Consider the following 13,144-nt stretch of genomic DNA (forward strand, 5'->3'; position numbering starts at 1 on the left):
AGCTTTTTGGGTCGTGTATCTTAAAGTAAATTACTTGCTTCAGGAAAAATTCCCTAGCTTCTTGAATGTGAGCCGAAATAGCTCAGTTGGGAGAGCGTTAGACTGAAGATCTAAAGGTCCCTCGTTCGATCCCGGGTTTCGGCAACATGAAAGCTTTTTGGGTCGTGTACATTAAAGTAAACTGCTTTCCCAAGGAAAGTGTCCCTGGTTACTTGAAAAAGAGCCGAAATGGCTTAGTTGGGAGAGCGTTAGACTGAAGATCTAAAGGGTCCCTGGTTCGATCCCGGGTTTCGGCAACAGCAGAAGTGTTTGGATCGTGTCTCTTAAAGTAAATTATTTTCTTCAGGAAAAATTCCCTAGCTGCTTGAACAAGAGCCGAAATAGCTCAGTTGGAAGAGCGTTAGACTAAAGATCTAAAGGTCCCTGGTTTGATCCCAGGTTTCGGCAATATGAAATCTTTTTGGATAGTATATCTTAAAGTAAATTATTTGCTTCAGGAAAAATTCCCTAGCTGCTTGAATTTGAGCCGAAATAGCTCAGTTGGGAGAACGTTAGACTGAAGATCTAAAGGTCTTTGGTTCGATCCCGGGTTTCGGCAACACGAGAGCTTTTTGGGTCGTGTACCTTAAGGTAAATTATTTTCTTCAGGAAAAATTCCCTAGCTGCTTGAATGTGAGCCGAAATAGCTCAGTTGGGAGAGCGTTAGACTGAAGATCTAAAGGTCCCTGGTTCGATCCCGGGTTTCGGCAACATGACAGCTTTTTGGGTCGTGTACATTAAAGTAAACTGCTTTCCCGAGGAAAGTGTCCCTGGTTACATGAAAAAGAGCCGAAATGGCTTAGTTGGGAGAGCGTTAGACTGAAGATCTAAAGGGTCCCTGGTTCGATCCCGGGTTTCGGCAACAGCAGAAGTGTTTGGATCGTGTCTCTTAAAGTAAATTATTTTCTTCAGGAAAAATTCCCTAGCTGCTTGAACAAGAGCCGAAATAGCTCAGTTGGAAGAGCGTTAGACTAAAGATCTAAAGGTCCCTGGTTTGATCCCAGGTTTCGGCAATATGAAATCTTTTTGGATAGTATATCTTAAAGTAAATTATTTGCTTCAGGAAAAATTCCCTAGCTGCTTGAATGTGAGCCGAAATAGCTCAGTTGGGAGAGCGTTAGACTGAAGATCTAAAGGTCTTTGGTTCGATCCCGGGTTTCGGCAACACGAGAGCTTTTTGGGTCGTGTACCTTAAGGTAAATTATTTTCTTCAGGAAAAATTCCCTAGCTGCTTGAATGTGAGCCGAAATAGCTCAGTTGGGAGAGCGTTAGACTGAAGATCTAAAGGGCCCTGGTTCGATCCCGGGTTTCGGCAACATGAAAGCTTTTTGGGTCGTGTACATTAAAGTAAACTGCTTTCCCAAGGAAAGTGTCCCTGGTTACATGAAAAAGAGCCGAAATGGCTTAGTTGGGAGAGCGTTAGACTGAAGATCTAAAGGGTCCCTGGTTCGATCCCGGGTTTCGGCAACAGCAGAAGTGTTTGGATCGTGTCTCTTAAAGTAAATTATTTTTTTCAGGAAAAATTCCCTAGCTGCTTGAACAAGAGCCGAAATAGCTCAGTTGGAAGAGCGTTAGACTAAAGATCTAAAGGTCCCTGGTTTGATCCCAGGTTTCGGCAATATGAAATCTTTTTGGATAGTATATCTTAAAGTAAATTATTTGCTTCAGGAAAAATTCCCTAGCTGCGTGAATATGAGCCGAAATAGCTCAGTTGGGAGAGCGTTAGACTGAAGATCTAAAGGTCCCTGGTTCGATCCCGGGTTTCGGCAACACGAGAGCTTTTTGGGCCGTGTATCTTAAAGTAAATTACTTGCTTCAGGAAAAATTCTCTAGCTGCTTGAATATGAGCCGAAATAGCTCAGTTGGGAGAGCGTTAGACTGAAGATCTAAAGGTCCCTGGTTCGATCCCGGGTTTCGGCAACACGAGAGCTTTTTGGGTCGTGTACCTTAAGGTAAATTACTTTCTTCAGGAAAAATTCCCTAGCTGCTTGAATATGAGCCGAAATAGCTCAGTTGGGAGAGCGTTAGACTGAAGATCTAAAGGTCCCTGGTTCGATCCCGGGTTTCGGCATCACGAGAGCTTTTTGGGTCGAGTATCTTAAAGTAAATTATTTGCTTAGGAAAGTTTACCTGGTCGCATGAATAAGAGCCGAAAAGCTCAGTTGGGAGAGCGTTAGACTGAAGATCTGAAGGTCCCTGGTTCGATCCCGGGTTTCGGAAATACGAGAGCTTTTTGGGTCGTGTATCTTAAAGTAAATTATTTGCTTCCGGAAAAATTCCCTATCTGCTTGAATGTGAGCCGAAATAGCTCAGTTGGGAGAGCGTTAGACTGAAGATCTAAAGGTCCTTGGTTCGATCCCGGATTTCGGCAACATGAAAGCTTTTTGGGTCGTGTACATTAAAGTAAACTGCTTTCCCAAGGAAAATGTCCCTGGTTACATGAAAAAGAGCCGAAATAGCTCAGTTGGGAGAGCGTTAGACTGAAGATCTAAAGGTCCCTGGTTCGATCCCGGGTTTCGGCAACACGAGAGCTTTTTGGGTCGTGTATCTTAAAGTAAATTACTTGCTTCAGGAAAAATTCCCTAGCTGCTTGAATATGAGCCGAAATAGCTCAGTTGGAAGAGCGTTAGACTAAAGATCTAAAGGTCCCTGGTTTGATCCCAGGTTTCGGCAATATGAAATCTTTTTGGATAGTATATCTTAAAGTAAATTATTTGCTTCAGGAAAAATTCCCTAGCTGCTTGAATGTGAGCCGAAATAGCTCAGTTGGGAGAGCGTTAGATTGAAGATCTAAAGGTCTTTGGTTCGATCCCGGGTTTCGGCAACACGAGAGCTTTTTGGGTCGTGTACCTTAAGGTAAATTATTTTCTTCAGGAAAAATTCCCTAGCTGCTTGAATGTGAGCCGAAATAGCTCAGTTGGGAGAGCGTTAGACTGAAGATCTAAAGGGCCCTGGTTCGATCCCGGGTTTCGGCAACATGAAAGCTTTTTGGGTCGTGTACATTAAAGTAAACTGCTTTCCCAAGGAAAGTGTCCCTGGTTACATGAAAAAGAGCCGAAATGGCTTAGTTGGGAGAGCGTTAGACTGAAGATCTAAAGGGTCCCTGGTTCGATCCCGGGTTTCGGCAACAGCAGAATTGTTTGGATCGTGTCTCTTAAAGTAAATTATTTTCTTCAGGAAAAATTCCCTAGCTGCTTGAACAAGAGCCGAAATAGCTCAGTTGGAAGAGCGTTAGACTAAAGATCTAAAGGTCCCTGGTTTGATCCCAGGTTTCGGCAATATGAAATCTTTTTGGATAGTATATCTTAAAGTAAATTATTTGCTTCAGGAAAAATTCCCTAGCTGCTTGAATGTGAGCCGAAATAGCTCAGTTGGGAGAGCGTTAGACTGAAGATCTAAAGGTCCCTGGTTCGATCCCGGGTTTCGGCAACACGAGAGCTTTTTGGGCCGTGTATCTTAAAGTAAATTACTTGCTTCAGGAAAAATTCTCTAGCTGCTTGAATATGAGCCGAAATAGCTCAGTTGGGAGAGCGTTAGACTGAAGATCTAAAGGTCCCTGGTTCGATCCCGGGTTTCGGCAACACGAGAGCTTTTTGGGTCGTGTACCTTAAGGTAAATTACTTTCTTCAGGAAAAATTCCCTAGCTGCTTGAATATGAGCCGAAATAGCTCAGTTGGGAGAGCGTTAGACTGAAGATCTAAAGGTCCCTGGTTCGATCCCGGGTTTCGGCATCACGAGAGCTTTTTGGGTCGAGTATCTTAAAGTAAATTATTTGCTTAGGAAAGTTTACCTGGTCGCATGAATAAGAGCCGAAAAGCTCAGTTGGGAGAGCGTTAGACTGAAGATCTGAAGGTCCCTGGTTCGATCCCGGGTTTCGGAAATACGAGAGCTTTTTGGGTCGTGTATCTTAAAGTAAATTATTTGCTTCCGGAAAAATTCCCTATCTGCTTGAATGTGAGCCGAAATAGCTCAGTTGGGAGAGCGTTAGACTGAAGATCTAAAGGTCCTTGGTTCGATCCCGGATTTCGGCAACATGAAAGCTTTTTGGGTCGTGTACATTAAAGTAAACTGCTTTCCCAAGGAAAATGTCCCTGGTTACATGAAAAAGAGCCGAAATAGCTCAGTTGGGAGAGCGTTAGACTGAAGATCTAAAGGTCCCTGGTTCGATCCCGGGTTTCGGCAACACGAGAGCTTTTTGGGTCGTGTATCTTAAAGTAAATTACTTGCTTCAGGAAAAATTCCCTAGCTGCTTGAATATGAGCCGAAATAGCTCAGTTGGGAGAGCGTTAGACTGAAGATCTAAAGGTCTTTGGTTCGATCCCGGGTTTCGGCAACACGAGATCTTTTTGGGTCGTGTACCTTAAGGTAAATTATTTTCTTCAGGAAAAATTCCCTAGCTGCTTGAATGTGAGCCGAAATAGCTCAGTTGGGAGAGCGTTAGACTGAAGATCTAAAGGTCCCTGGTTCGATCCCGGGTTTCGGCAACATGAAAGCTTTGTGGGTCGTGTACATTAAAGTAAACTGCTTTCCAAAGGAAAGTGTCCCTGGTTACATGAAAAAGAGCCGAAATGGCTTAGTTGGGAGAGCGTTAGACTGAAGATCTAAAGGGTCCCTGGTTCGATCCCGGGTTTTGGCAACACGAGAGCTTTTTGGGTCGTGTACCTTAAGGTAAATTACTTTCTTCAGGAAAAATTCCCTAGCTGCTTGAATATGAGCTGAAATAGCTCAGTTGGGAGAGCGTTAGACTGAAGATCTAAAGGTCCCTGGTTCGATCCCGGATTTCGGCATCACGAGAGCTTTTTGGGTCGAGTATCTTAAAGTAAATTATTTGCTTCAGGAAAGTTTACCTGGTCGCATGAATAACAGCCGAAAAGCTCAGTTGGGAGAGCGTTAGACTGAAGATCTAAAGGTCCCTGGTTCGATCCCGGGTTTCGGCAACACGAGAGCTTTTTGGGTCGTGTATCTTAAAGTAAATTACTTGCTTCAGGAAACATTCGATAGCTGCTTGAACAAGAGCCGAAATAGCTCAGTTGGAAGAGCGTTAGACTAAAGATCTAAAGGTCCCTGGTTTGATCCCAGGTTTCGGCAATATGAAATCTTTTTGGATAGTATATCTTAAAGTAAATTATTTGCTTCAGGAAAAATTCCCTAGCTGCTTGAATATGAGCCGAAATAGCTCAGTTGGGAGAGCGTTAGACTGAAGATCTAAAGGTCCCTTGTTCGATCCCGGGTTTCGGCATCACGAGAGCTTTTTGGGTCGAGTATCTTAAAGTAAATTATTTGCTTCAGGAAAGTTTACCTGGTTGCATGAATGAGAGCCGAAATAGCTCAGTTGGGAGAGCGTTAGACTGAAGATCTAAAGGTCCCTGGTTCGATCCCGGGTTTCGGAAATACGAGAGCTTCTTGGGTCGTGTGTCTTAAAGTAAATTATTTGCTTCCTGAAAAATTCCCTAGCTGCTTGAATGTGAGCCGAAATAGCTCAGTTGGGAGAGCGTTAGACTGAAGATCTAAAGGTCCCTGGTTCGATCCCGGATTTCGGCAACATGAAAGCTTTTTGGGTCGTGTACATTAAAGTAAACTGCTTTCCCAAGGAAAGTGTCCCTGGTTACATAAAAAAGAGCCGAAATAGCTCAGTTGGGAGAGCGTTAGACTGAAGATCTAAAGGTCCCTGGTTCGATCCCGGGTTTCGGCAACATGAAAGCTTTTTGGGTCGTGTACATTAAAGTAAACTGCTTTCCCAAGGAAAGTGTCCCTGGTTACATGAAAAAGAGCCGAAATGGCTTAGTTGGGAGAGCGTTAGACTGAAGATCTAAAGGGTCCCTGGTTCGATCCCGGGTTTCGGCAACAGCAGAAGTGTTTGGATCGTGTCTCTTAAAGTAAATTATTTTCTTCAGGAAAAATTCCCTAGCTGCTTGAACAAGAGCCGAAATAGCTCAGTTGGAAGAGCGTTAGACTAAAGATCTAAAGGTCCCTGGTTTGATCCCAGGTTTCGGCAATATGAAATCTTTTTGGATAGTATATCTTAAAGTAAATTATTTGCTTCAGGAAAAATTCCCTAGCTGCTTGAATGTGAGCCGAAATAGCTCAGTTGGGAGAGCGTTAGACTGAAGATCTAAAGGTCCATGGTTCGATCCCGGGTTTCGGCAACACGAGAGCTTTTTGGGTCGTGTATCTTAAAGTAAATTACTTGCTTCAGGAAACATTCGATAGCTGCTTGAACAAGAGCCGAAATAGCTCAGTTGGAAGAGCGTTAGACTAAAGATCTAAAGGTCCCTGGTTTGATCCCAGGTTTCGGCAATATGAAATCTTTTTGGATAGTATATCTTAAAGTAAATTATTTGCTTCAGGAAAAATTCCCTAGCTGCTTGAATGTGAGCCGAAATAGCTCAGTTGGGAGAGCGTTAGACTGAAGATCTAAAGGTCCCTGGTTCGATCCCGGATTTCGGCAACATGAAAGCTTTTTGGGTCGTGTACATTAAAGTAAACTGCTTTCCCAAGGAAAGTGTCCCTGGTTACATAAAAAAGAGCCGAAATAGCTCAGTTGGGAGAGCGTTAGACTGAAGATCTAAAGGTCCCTGGTTCGATCCCGGGTTTCGGCAACACGAGAGCTTTTTGGGTCGTGTATCTTAAAGTAAATTACTTGCTTCAGGAAAAATTCCCTAGCTGCTTGAATATGAGCCGAAATAGCTCAGTTGGGAGAGCGTTAGACTGAAGATCTCAAGGTCTTTGGTTCGATCCCGGGTTTCGGCAACACGAGAGCTTTTTGGGTCGTGTACCTTAAGGTAAATTATTTTCTTCAGGAAAAATTCCCTAGCTGCTTGAATGTGAGCCGAAATAGCTCAGTTGGGAGAGCGTTAGACTGAAGATCTAAAGGTCCATGGTTCGATCCCGGGTTTCGGCAACACGAGAGCTTTTTGGGTCGTGTATCTTAAAGTAAATTACTTGCTTCAGGAAAAATTCGATAGCTGCTTGAACAAGAGCCGAAATAGCTCAGTTGGAAGAGCGTTAGACTAAAGATCTAAAGGTCCCTGGTTTGATCCCAGGTTTCGGCAATATGAAATCTTTTTGGATAGTATATCTTAAAGTAAATTATTTGCTTCAGGAAAAATTCCCTAGCTGCTTGAATGTGAGCCGAAATAGCTCAGTTGGGAGAGCGTTAGACTGAAGATCTAAAGGTCCCTGGTTCGATCCCGGATTTCGGCATCACGAGAGCTTTTTGGGTCGAGTATCTTAAAGTAAATTATTTGCTTCAGGAAAGTTTACCTGGTCGCATGAATAAGAGCCGAAAAGCTCAGTTGGGAGAGCGTTAGACTGAAGATCTAAAGGTCCCTGGTTCGATCCCGGGTTTCGGCAACACGAGAGCTTTTTGGGTCGTGTATCTTAAAGTAAATTACTTGCTTCAGGAAACATTCGATAGCTGCTTGAACAAGAGCCGAAATAGCTCAGTTGGAAGAGCGTTAGACTAAAGATCTAAAGGTCCCTGGTTTGATCCCAGGTTTCGGCAATATGAAATCTTTTTGGATAGTATATCTTAAAGTAAATTATTTGCTTCAGGAAAAATTCCCTAGCTGCTTGAATGTGAGCCGAAATAGCTCAGTTGGGAGAGCGTTAGACTGAAGATCTAAAGGTCCCTGGTTCGATGCCGGGTTTCGGCAACACGGGAGTTTTTTGGGTCGTGTATCTTAAAGTAAATTACTTGCTTCAGGAAAAATTCCCTAGCTGCTTGAATATGAGCCGAAATAGCTCAGTTGGGAGAGCGTTAGACTGAAGATCTAAAGGTCCCTGGTTCGATCCCGGATTTCGGAAATACGAGAGCTTCTTGGGTCGTGTGTCTTAAAGTAAATTATTTGCTTCCTGAAAAATTCCCTAGCTGCTTGAATGTGAGCCGAAATAGCTCAGTTGGTAGAGCGTTAGACTGAAGATCTAAAGGTCCCTGGTTCGATCCCGGATTTCGGCAACATGAAAGCTTTTTGGGTCGTGTACATTAAAGTAAACTGCTTTCCCAAGGAAAGTGTCCCTGGTTACATAAAAAAGAGCCGAAATAGCTCAGTTGGGAGAGCGTTAGACTGAAGATCTAAAGGTCCCTGGTTCGATCCCGGGTTTCGGCAACATGAAAGCTTTTTGGGTCGTGTACATTAAAGTAAACTGCTTTCCCAAGGAAAGTGTCCCTGGTTACATGAAAAAGAGCCGAAATGGCTTAGTTGGGAGAGCGTTAGACTGAAGATCTAAAGGGTCCCTGGTTCGATCCCGGGTTTCGGCAACAGCAGAAGTGTTTGGATCGTGTCTCTTAAAGTAAATTATTTTCTTCAGGAAAAATTCCCTAGCTGCTTGAACAAGAGCCGAAATAGCTCAGTTGGAAGAGCGTTAGACTAAAGATCTAAAGGTCCCTGGTTTGATCCCAGGTTTCGGCAATATGAAATCTTTTTGGATAGTATATCTTAAAGTAAATTATTTGCTTCAGGAAAAATTCCCTAGCTGCTTGAATGTGAGCCGAAATAGCTCAGTTGGGAGAGCGTTAGACTGAAGATCTAAAGGTCCATGGTTCGATCCCGGGTTTCGGCAACACGAGAGCTTTTTGGGTCGTGTATCTTAAAGTAAATTACTTGCTTCAGGAAACATTCGATAGCTGCTTGAACAAGAGCCGAAATAGCTCAGTTGGAAGAGCGTTAGACTAAAGATCTAAAGGTCCCTGGTTTGATCCCAGGTTTCGGCAATATGAAATCTTTTTGGATAGTATATCTTAAAGTAAATTATTTGCTTCAGGAAAAATTCCCTAGCTGCTTGAATTGAGCCGAAATAGCTCAGTTGGGAGAGCGTTAGACTGAAGATCTAAAGGTCCCTGGTTCGATCCCGGATTTCGGCAACATGAAAGCTTTTTGGGTCGTGTACATTAAAGTAAACTGCTTTCCCAAGGAAAGTGTCCCTGGTTACATAAAAAAGAGCCGAAATAGCTCAGTTGGGAGAGCGTTAGACTGAAGATCTAAAGGTCCCTGGTTCGATCCCGGGTTTCGGCAACACGAGAGCTTTTTGGGTCGTGTATCTTAAAGTAAATTACTTGCTTCAGGAAAAATTCCCTAGCTGCTTGAATATGAGCCGAAATAGCTCAGTTGGGAGAGCGTTAGACTGAAGATCTCAAGGTCTTTGGTTCGATCCCGGGTTTCGGCAACACGAGAGCTTTTTGGGTCGTGTACCTTAAGGTAAATTATTTTCTTCAGGAAAAATTCCCTAGCTGCTTGAATGTGAGCCGAAATAGCTCAGTTGGGAGAGCGTTAGACTGAAGATCTAAAGGTCCATGGTTCGATCCCGGGTTTCGGCAACACGAGAGCTTTTTGGGTCGTGTATCTTAAAGTAAATTACTTGCTTCAGGAAAAATTCGATAGCTGCTTGAACAAGAGCCGAAATAGCTCAGTTGGAAGAGCGTTAGACTAAAGATCTAAAGGTCCCTGGTTTGATCCCAGGTTTCGGCAATATGAAATCTTTTTGGATAGTATATCTTAAAGTAAATTATTTGCTTCAGGAAAAATTCCCTAGCTGCTTGAATGTGAGCCGAAATAGCTCAGTTGGGAGAGCGTTAGACTGAAGATCTAAAGGTCCCTGGTTCGATCCCGGGTTTCGGCAACACGGGAGCTTTTTGGGTCGTGTATCTTAAAGTAAATTACTTGCTTCAGGAAAAATTCCCTAGCTGCTTGAATATGAGCCGAAATAGCTCAGTTGGGAGAGCGTTAGACTGAAGATCTAAAGGTCCCTGGTTCGATCCCGGGTTTCGGCAACACGAGAGCTTTTTGGGTCGTGTACCTTAAGGTAAATTACTTTCTTCAGGAAAAATTCCCTAGCTGCTTGAATATGAGCCGAAATAGCTCAGTTGGGAGAGCGTTAGACTGAAGATCTAAAGGTCGCTGGTTCGATCCCGGGTTTCGGCATCACGAGAGCTTTTTGGGTCGAGTATCTTAAAGTAAATTATTTGCTTGAGGAAAGTTTACCTGGTCGCATGAATAAGAGCCGAAAAGCTCAGTTGGGAGAGCGTTAGACTGAAGATCTAAAGGTCCCTGGTTCGATCCCGGGTTTCGGAAATACGAGAGCTTTTTGGGTCGTGTATCTTAAAGTAAATTATTTGCTTCCGGAAAAATTCCCTAGCTGCTTGAATGTGAGCCGAAATAGCTCAGTTGGGAGAGCGTTAGACTGAAGATCTAAAGGTCCCTGGTTCGATCCCGGGTTTCGGCAACACGAGAGCTTTTTGGGTCGTCTATCTTAAATTAAATTATTTGCTTCAGGAAAAATTCCCTAGCTGCTTGAATATGAGCCGAAATAGCTCAGTTGGGAGAGCGTTAGACTGAAGATCTAAAGGTCCCTGGTTCGATCCCGGGTTTCGGCAACACGAGAGCTTTTTGGGTCGTGTACCTTAAGGTAAATTACTTTCTTCAGGAAAAATTCCCTAGCTGCTTGAATATGAGCCGAAATAGCTCAGTTGGGAGAGCGTTAGACTGAAGATCTAAAGGTCCCTGGTTCGATCCCGGGTTTCGGCATCACGAGAGCTTTTTGGGTCGAGTATCTTAAAGTAAATTATTTGCTTCAGGAAAGTTTACCTGGTTGCATGAATGAGAGCCGAAATAGCTCAGTTGGGAGAGCGTTAGACTGAAGATCTAAAGGTCCCTGGTTTGATCCCAGGTTTCGGCAATATGAAAACTTTTTGGATAGTATATCTTAAAGTAAATTATTTGCTTCAGGAAAAATTCCCTAGCTGCTTGAATGTGAGCCGAAATAGCTCAGTTGGGAGAGCGTTAGACTGAAGATCTAAAGGTCCATGGTTCGATCCCGGGTTTCGGCAACACGAGAGCTTTTTGGGTCGTGTATCTTAAAGTAAATTACTTGCTTCAGGAAAAATTCCCTAGCTGCTTGAATGTGAGCCGAAATAGCTCAGTTGGGAGAGCGTTAGACTGAAGATCTACAGGTCCATCGTTCGATCCCGGGTTTCGGCAACATGAAAGCTTTTTGGGTCGTGTACATTAAAGTAAACTGCTTTCCCAAGGAAAGTGTCCCTGGTTACTTGAAAAAGAGCCGAAATGGCTTAGTTGGGAGAGCGTTAGACTGAAGATCTAAAGGGTCCCTGGTTCGATCCCGGGTTTCGGCAACAGCAGAAGTGTTTGGATCGTGTCTCTTAAAGTAAATTATTTTCTTCAGGAAAAATTCCCTAGCTGCTTGAACAAGAGCCGAAATAGCTCAGTTGGAAGAGCGTTAGACTAAAGATCTAAAGGTCCCTGGTTTGATCCCAGGTTTCGGCAATATGAAATCTTCTTGGATAGTATATCTTAAAGTAAATTATTTGCTTCAGGAAAAATTCCCTAGCTGCTTGAATGTGAGCCGAAATAGCTCAGTTGGGAGAGCGTTAGACTGAAGATCTAAAGGTCTTTGGTTCGATCCCGGGTTTCGGAAACACGAGAGCTTTTTGGGTCGTGTACCTTAAGGTAAATTATTTTCTTCAGGAAAAATTCCCTAGCTGCTTGAATGTGAGCCGAAATAGCTCAGTTGGGAGAGCGTTAGACTGAAGATCTAAAGGTCCCTGGTTCGATCCCGGGTTTCGGCAACATGAAAGCTTTTTGGGTCGTGTACATTAAAGTAAACTGCTTTCCCAAGGAAAGTGTCCCTGGTTACATGAAAAAGAGCCGAAATGGCTTAGTTGGGAGAGCGTTAGACTGAAGATCTAAAGGGTCCCTGGTTCGATCCCGGGTTTCGGCAACACGAGAGCTTTTTGGGTCGTGTATCTTAAAGTAAATTACTTGCTTCAGGAAAAATTCGATAGCTGCTTGAACAAGAGCCGAAATAGCTCAGTTGGAAGAGCGTTAGACTAAAGATCTAAAGGTCCCTGGTTTGATCCCAGGTTTCGGCAATATGAAATCTTTTTGGATAGTATATCTTAAAGTAAATTATTTGCTTCAGGAAAAATTCCCTAGCTGCTTGAATGTGAGCCGAAATAGCTCAATTGGGAGAGCGTTAGACTGAATATCTAAAGGTCCCTGGTTCGATCCCGGGTTTCGGCAATACGAGAGCTTTTTGGGTCGTGTATCTTAAAGTAAATTACTTGCTTCAGGAAAAATTCTCTAGCTGCTTGAATATGAGCCGAAATAGCTCAGTTGGGAGAGCGTTAGACTGAAGATCTAAAGGTCCCTGGTTCGATCCCGGGTTTCGGCAACACGAGAGCTTTTTGGGTCGTGTACCTTAAGGTAAATTACTTTCTTCAGGAAAAATTCCCTAGCTGCTTGAATATGAGCCGAAATAGCTCAGTTGGGAGAGCGTTAGACTGAAGATCTAAAGGTCCCTTGTTCGATCCCGGGTTTCGGCATCACGAGAGCTTTTTGGGTCGAGTATCTTAAAGTAAATTATTTGCTTCAGGAAAGTTTACCTGGTTGCATGAATGAGAGCCGAAATAGCTCAGTTGGGAGAGCGTTAGACTGAAGATCTAAAGGTCCCTGGTTCGATCCCGGGTTTCGGAAATACGAGAGCTTCTTGGGTCGTGTGTCTTAAAGTAAATTATTTGCTTCCTGAAAAATTCCCTAGCTGCTTGAATGTGAGCCGAAATAGCTCAGTTGGGAGAGCGTTAGACTGAAGATCTAAAGGTCCCTGGTTCGATCCCGGATTTCGGCAACATGAAAGCTTTTTGGGTCGTGTACATTAAAGTAAACTGCTTTCCCAAGGAAAGTGTCCCTGGTTACATAAAAAAGAGCCGAAATAGCTCAGTTGGGAGAGCGTTAGACTGAAGATCTAAAGGTCCCTGGTTCGATCCCGGGTTTCGGCAACATGAAAGCTTTTTGGGTCGTGTACATTAAAGTAAACTGCTTTCCCAAGGAAAGTGTCCCTGGTTACATGAAAAAGAGCCGAAATGGCTTAGTTGGGAGAGCGTTAGACTGAAGATCTAAAGGGTCCCTGGTTCGATCCCGGGTTTCGGCAACAGCAGAAGTGTTTGGATCGTGTCTCTTAAAGTAAATTATTTTCTTCAGGAAAAATTCCCTAGCTGCTTGAACAAGAGCCGAAATAGCTCAGTTGGAAGAGCGTTAGACTAAAGATCTAAAGGTCCCTGGTTTGATCCCAGGTTTCGGCAATATGAAATCTT

General features: G+C 43.5%; 53 non-coding genes across 53 annotated transcripts; all 53 read left to right on the plus strand.

Moving 5' to 3' along the window:
- The first annotated feature begins 374 nt into the window (after window positions 1-374).
- Window positions 375-447, plus strand: TRNAF-AAA (transfer RNA phenylalanine (anticodon AAA)). Its single transcript has one exon. It is a non-coding gene; the product is annotated as a tRNA-Phe (tRNA).
- Window positions 448-676: 229 nt separating this feature from the next.
- Window positions 677-749, plus strand: TRNAF-GAA (transfer RNA phenylalanine (anticodon GAA)). The gene has a single exon. It is a non-coding gene; the product is annotated as a tRNA-Phe (tRNA).
- A 230-nt stretch (window positions 750-979) lies between these two features.
- TRNAF-AAA (transfer RNA phenylalanine (anticodon AAA)) lies at window positions 980-1,052 on the plus strand. Its single transcript has one exon. It is a non-coding gene; the product is annotated as a tRNA-Phe (tRNA).
- A 229-nt stretch (window positions 1,053-1,281) lies between these two features.
- Window positions 1,282-1,354, plus strand: TRNAF-GAA (transfer RNA phenylalanine (anticodon GAA)). Its single transcript has one exon. It is a non-coding gene; the product is annotated as a tRNA-Phe (tRNA).
- Window positions 1,355-1,584: 230 nt separating this feature from the next.
- On the plus strand, window positions 1,585-1,657 carry TRNAF-AAA (transfer RNA phenylalanine (anticodon AAA)). Its single transcript has one exon. It is a non-coding gene; the product is annotated as a tRNA-Phe (tRNA).
- A 78-nt stretch (window positions 1,658-1,735) lies between these two features.
- On the plus strand, window positions 1,736-1,808 carry TRNAF-GAA (transfer RNA phenylalanine (anticodon GAA)). Its single transcript has one exon. It is a non-coding gene; the product is annotated as a tRNA-Phe (tRNA).
- A 78-nt stretch (window positions 1,809-1,886) lies between these two features.
- TRNAF-GAA (transfer RNA phenylalanine (anticodon GAA)) lies at window positions 1,887-1,959 on the plus strand. The gene has a single exon. It is a non-coding gene; the product is annotated as a tRNA-Phe (tRNA).
- Window positions 1,960-2,037: 78 nt separating this feature from the next.
- Window positions 2,038-2,110, plus strand: TRNAF-GAA (transfer RNA phenylalanine (anticodon GAA)). Its single transcript has one exon. It is a non-coding gene; the product is annotated as a tRNA-Phe (tRNA).
- Window positions 2,111-2,488: 378 nt separating this feature from the next.
- TRNAF-GAA (transfer RNA phenylalanine (anticodon GAA)) lies at window positions 2,489-2,561 on the plus strand. Its single transcript has one exon. It is a non-coding gene; the product is annotated as a tRNA-Phe (tRNA).
- A 78-nt stretch (window positions 2,562-2,639) lies between these two features.
- Window positions 2,640-2,712, plus strand: TRNAF-AAA (transfer RNA phenylalanine (anticodon AAA)). Its single transcript has one exon. It is a non-coding gene; the product is annotated as a tRNA-Phe (tRNA).
- Window positions 2,713-2,941: 229 nt separating this feature from the next.
- Window positions 2,942-3,014, plus strand: TRNAF-GAA (transfer RNA phenylalanine (anticodon GAA)). Its single transcript has one exon. It is a non-coding gene; the product is annotated as a tRNA-Phe (tRNA).
- A 230-nt stretch (window positions 3,015-3,244) lies between these two features.
- On the plus strand, window positions 3,245-3,317 carry TRNAF-AAA (transfer RNA phenylalanine (anticodon AAA)). Its single transcript has one exon. It is a non-coding gene; the product is annotated as a tRNA-Phe (tRNA).
- Window positions 3,318-3,395: 78 nt separating this feature from the next.
- TRNAF-GAA (transfer RNA phenylalanine (anticodon GAA)) lies at window positions 3,396-3,468 on the plus strand. The gene has a single exon. It is a non-coding gene; the product is annotated as a tRNA-Phe (tRNA).
- A 78-nt stretch (window positions 3,469-3,546) lies between these two features.
- On the plus strand, window positions 3,547-3,619 carry TRNAF-GAA (transfer RNA phenylalanine (anticodon GAA)). The gene has a single exon. It is a non-coding gene; the product is annotated as a tRNA-Phe (tRNA).
- Window positions 3,620-3,697: 78 nt separating this feature from the next.
- Window positions 3,698-3,770, plus strand: TRNAF-GAA (transfer RNA phenylalanine (anticodon GAA)). The gene has a single exon. It is a non-coding gene; the product is annotated as a tRNA-Phe (tRNA).
- A 378-nt stretch (window positions 3,771-4,148) lies between these two features.
- On the plus strand, window positions 4,149-4,221 carry TRNAF-GAA (transfer RNA phenylalanine (anticodon GAA)). Its single transcript has one exon. It is a non-coding gene; the product is annotated as a tRNA-Phe (tRNA).
- A 229-nt stretch (window positions 4,222-4,450) lies between these two features.
- TRNAF-GAA (transfer RNA phenylalanine (anticodon GAA)) lies at window positions 4,451-4,523 on the plus strand. Its single transcript has one exon. It is a non-coding gene; the product is annotated as a tRNA-Phe (tRNA).
- Window positions 4,524-5,054: 531 nt separating this feature from the next.
- TRNAF-AAA (transfer RNA phenylalanine (anticodon AAA)) lies at window positions 5,055-5,127 on the plus strand. Its single transcript has one exon. It is a non-coding gene; the product is annotated as a tRNA-Phe (tRNA).
- Window positions 5,128-5,507: 380 nt separating this feature from the next.
- Window positions 5,508-5,580, plus strand: TRNAF-GAA (transfer RNA phenylalanine (anticodon GAA)). The gene has a single exon. It is a non-coding gene; the product is annotated as a tRNA-Phe (tRNA).
- A 78-nt stretch (window positions 5,581-5,658) lies between these two features.
- On the plus strand, window positions 5,659-5,731 carry TRNAF-GAA (transfer RNA phenylalanine (anticodon GAA)). Its single transcript has one exon. It is a non-coding gene; the product is annotated as a tRNA-Phe (tRNA).
- Window positions 5,732-5,961: 230 nt separating this feature from the next.
- Window positions 5,962-6,034, plus strand: TRNAF-AAA (transfer RNA phenylalanine (anticodon AAA)). The gene has a single exon. It is a non-coding gene; the product is annotated as a tRNA-Phe (tRNA).
- A 78-nt stretch (window positions 6,035-6,112) lies between these two features.
- Window positions 6,113-6,185, plus strand: TRNAF-GAA (transfer RNA phenylalanine (anticodon GAA)). The gene has a single exon. It is a non-coding gene; the product is annotated as a tRNA-Phe (tRNA).
- Window positions 6,186-6,263: 78 nt separating this feature from the next.
- Window positions 6,264-6,336, plus strand: TRNAF-AAA (transfer RNA phenylalanine (anticodon AAA)). The gene has a single exon. It is a non-coding gene; the product is annotated as a tRNA-Phe (tRNA).
- A 78-nt stretch (window positions 6,337-6,414) lies between these two features.
- On the plus strand, window positions 6,415-6,487 carry TRNAF-GAA (transfer RNA phenylalanine (anticodon GAA)). The gene has a single exon. It is a non-coding gene; the product is annotated as a tRNA-Phe (tRNA).
- A 78-nt stretch (window positions 6,488-6,565) lies between these two features.
- On the plus strand, window positions 6,566-6,638 carry TRNAF-GAA (transfer RNA phenylalanine (anticodon GAA)). The gene has a single exon. It is a non-coding gene; the product is annotated as a tRNA-Phe (tRNA).
- A 229-nt stretch (window positions 6,639-6,867) lies between these two features.
- On the plus strand, window positions 6,868-6,940 carry TRNAF-GAA (transfer RNA phenylalanine (anticodon GAA)). Its single transcript has one exon. It is a non-coding gene; the product is annotated as a tRNA-Phe (tRNA).
- Window positions 6,941-7,018: 78 nt separating this feature from the next.
- TRNAF-AAA (transfer RNA phenylalanine (anticodon AAA)) lies at window positions 7,019-7,091 on the plus strand. Its single transcript has one exon. It is a non-coding gene; the product is annotated as a tRNA-Phe (tRNA).
- A 78-nt stretch (window positions 7,092-7,169) lies between these two features.
- On the plus strand, window positions 7,170-7,242 carry TRNAF-GAA (transfer RNA phenylalanine (anticodon GAA)). Its single transcript has one exon. It is a non-coding gene; the product is annotated as a tRNA-Phe (tRNA).
- A 228-nt stretch (window positions 7,243-7,470) lies between these two features.
- Window positions 7,471-7,543, plus strand: TRNAF-AAA (transfer RNA phenylalanine (anticodon AAA)). Its single transcript has one exon. It is a non-coding gene; the product is annotated as a tRNA-Phe (tRNA).
- Window positions 7,544-7,621: 78 nt separating this feature from the next.
- Window positions 7,622-7,694, plus strand: TRNAF-GAA (transfer RNA phenylalanine (anticodon GAA)). The gene has a single exon. It is a non-coding gene; the product is annotated as a tRNA-Phe (tRNA).
- A 229-nt stretch (window positions 7,695-7,923) lies between these two features.
- TRNAF-GAA (transfer RNA phenylalanine (anticodon GAA)) lies at window positions 7,924-7,996 on the plus strand. The gene has a single exon. It is a non-coding gene; the product is annotated as a tRNA-Phe (tRNA).
- A 78-nt stretch (window positions 7,997-8,074) lies between these two features.
- Window positions 8,075-8,147, plus strand: TRNAF-GAA (transfer RNA phenylalanine (anticodon GAA)). Its single transcript has one exon. It is a non-coding gene; the product is annotated as a tRNA-Phe (tRNA).
- A 230-nt stretch (window positions 8,148-8,377) lies between these two features.
- TRNAF-AAA (transfer RNA phenylalanine (anticodon AAA)) lies at window positions 8,378-8,450 on the plus strand. Its single transcript has one exon. It is a non-coding gene; the product is annotated as a tRNA-Phe (tRNA).
- A 78-nt stretch (window positions 8,451-8,528) lies between these two features.
- TRNAF-GAA (transfer RNA phenylalanine (anticodon GAA)) lies at window positions 8,529-8,601 on the plus strand. The gene has a single exon. It is a non-coding gene; the product is annotated as a tRNA-Phe (tRNA).
- A 78-nt stretch (window positions 8,602-8,679) lies between these two features.
- TRNAF-AAA (transfer RNA phenylalanine (anticodon AAA)) lies at window positions 8,680-8,752 on the plus strand. Its single transcript has one exon. It is a non-coding gene; the product is annotated as a tRNA-Phe (tRNA).
- A 77-nt stretch (window positions 8,753-8,829) lies between these two features.
- TRNAF-GAA (transfer RNA phenylalanine (anticodon GAA)) lies at window positions 8,830-8,902 on the plus strand. The gene has a single exon. It is a non-coding gene; the product is annotated as a tRNA-Phe (tRNA).
- A 78-nt stretch (window positions 8,903-8,980) lies between these two features.
- On the plus strand, window positions 8,981-9,053 carry TRNAF-GAA (transfer RNA phenylalanine (anticodon GAA)). The gene has a single exon. It is a non-coding gene; the product is annotated as a tRNA-Phe (tRNA).
- A 229-nt stretch (window positions 9,054-9,282) lies between these two features.
- On the plus strand, window positions 9,283-9,355 carry TRNAF-GAA (transfer RNA phenylalanine (anticodon GAA)). Its single transcript has one exon. It is a non-coding gene; the product is annotated as a tRNA-Phe (tRNA).
- A 78-nt stretch (window positions 9,356-9,433) lies between these two features.
- On the plus strand, window positions 9,434-9,506 carry TRNAF-AAA (transfer RNA phenylalanine (anticodon AAA)). Its single transcript has one exon. It is a non-coding gene; the product is annotated as a tRNA-Phe (tRNA).
- Window positions 9,507-9,584: 78 nt separating this feature from the next.
- TRNAF-GAA (transfer RNA phenylalanine (anticodon GAA)) lies at window positions 9,585-9,657 on the plus strand. The gene has a single exon. It is a non-coding gene; the product is annotated as a tRNA-Phe (tRNA).
- A 78-nt stretch (window positions 9,658-9,735) lies between these two features.
- On the plus strand, window positions 9,736-9,808 carry TRNAF-GAA (transfer RNA phenylalanine (anticodon GAA)). Its single transcript has one exon. It is a non-coding gene; the product is annotated as a tRNA-Phe (tRNA).
- Window positions 9,809-10,187: 379 nt separating this feature from the next.
- TRNAF-GAA (transfer RNA phenylalanine (anticodon GAA)) lies at window positions 10,188-10,260 on the plus strand. Its single transcript has one exon. It is a non-coding gene; the product is annotated as a tRNA-Phe (tRNA).
- A 78-nt stretch (window positions 10,261-10,338) lies between these two features.
- TRNAF-GAA (transfer RNA phenylalanine (anticodon GAA)) lies at window positions 10,339-10,411 on the plus strand. The gene has a single exon. It is a non-coding gene; the product is annotated as a tRNA-Phe (tRNA).
- A 78-nt stretch (window positions 10,412-10,489) lies between these two features.
- Window positions 10,490-10,562, plus strand: TRNAF-GAA (transfer RNA phenylalanine (anticodon GAA)). The gene has a single exon. It is a non-coding gene; the product is annotated as a tRNA-Phe (tRNA).
- A 78-nt stretch (window positions 10,563-10,640) lies between these two features.
- TRNAF-GAA (transfer RNA phenylalanine (anticodon GAA)) lies at window positions 10,641-10,713 on the plus strand. Its single transcript has one exon. It is a non-coding gene; the product is annotated as a tRNA-Phe (tRNA).
- A 78-nt stretch (window positions 10,714-10,791) lies between these two features.
- On the plus strand, window positions 10,792-10,864 carry TRNAF-GAA (transfer RNA phenylalanine (anticodon GAA)). Its single transcript has one exon. It is a non-coding gene; the product is annotated as a tRNA-Phe (tRNA).
- A 381-nt stretch (window positions 10,865-11,245) lies between these two features.
- On the plus strand, window positions 11,246-11,318 carry TRNAF-AAA (transfer RNA phenylalanine (anticodon AAA)). The gene has a single exon. It is a non-coding gene; the product is annotated as a tRNA-Phe (tRNA).
- A 229-nt stretch (window positions 11,319-11,547) lies between these two features.
- TRNAF-GAA (transfer RNA phenylalanine (anticodon GAA)) lies at window positions 11,548-11,620 on the plus strand. Its single transcript has one exon. It is a non-coding gene; the product is annotated as a tRNA-Phe (tRNA).
- Window positions 11,621-11,850: 230 nt separating this feature from the next.
- On the plus strand, window positions 11,851-11,923 carry TRNAF-AAA (transfer RNA phenylalanine (anticodon AAA)). Its single transcript has one exon. It is a non-coding gene; the product is annotated as a tRNA-Phe (tRNA).
- A 229-nt stretch (window positions 11,924-12,152) lies between these two features.
- TRNAF-GAA (transfer RNA phenylalanine (anticodon GAA)) lies at window positions 12,153-12,225 on the plus strand. The gene has a single exon. It is a non-coding gene; the product is annotated as a tRNA-Phe (tRNA).
- Window positions 12,226-12,605: 380 nt separating this feature from the next.
- Window positions 12,606-12,678, plus strand: TRNAF-GAA (transfer RNA phenylalanine (anticodon GAA)). The gene has a single exon. It is a non-coding gene; the product is annotated as a tRNA-Phe (tRNA).
- A 78-nt stretch (window positions 12,679-12,756) lies between these two features.
- TRNAF-GAA (transfer RNA phenylalanine (anticodon GAA)) lies at window positions 12,757-12,829 on the plus strand. The gene has a single exon. It is a non-coding gene; the product is annotated as a tRNA-Phe (tRNA).
- A 230-nt stretch (window positions 12,830-13,059) lies between these two features.
- TRNAF-AAA (transfer RNA phenylalanine (anticodon AAA)) lies at window positions 13,060-13,132 on the plus strand. The gene has a single exon. It is a non-coding gene; the product is annotated as a tRNA-Phe (tRNA).
- The last annotated feature ends 12 nt before the right edge of the window (window positions 13,133-13,144 follow it).

This window comes from Phalangium opilio, unplaced genomic scaffold (assembly GCF_054372755.1).
Source record: "Phalangium opilio isolate 3A_F unplaced genomic scaffold, DU_Popi_V2 ptg000217l_1, whole genome shotgun sequence".
Taxonomy (NCBI): Eukaryota; Metazoa; Arthropoda; class Arachnida; order Opiliones; family Phalangiidae; genus Phalangium; species Phalangium opilio.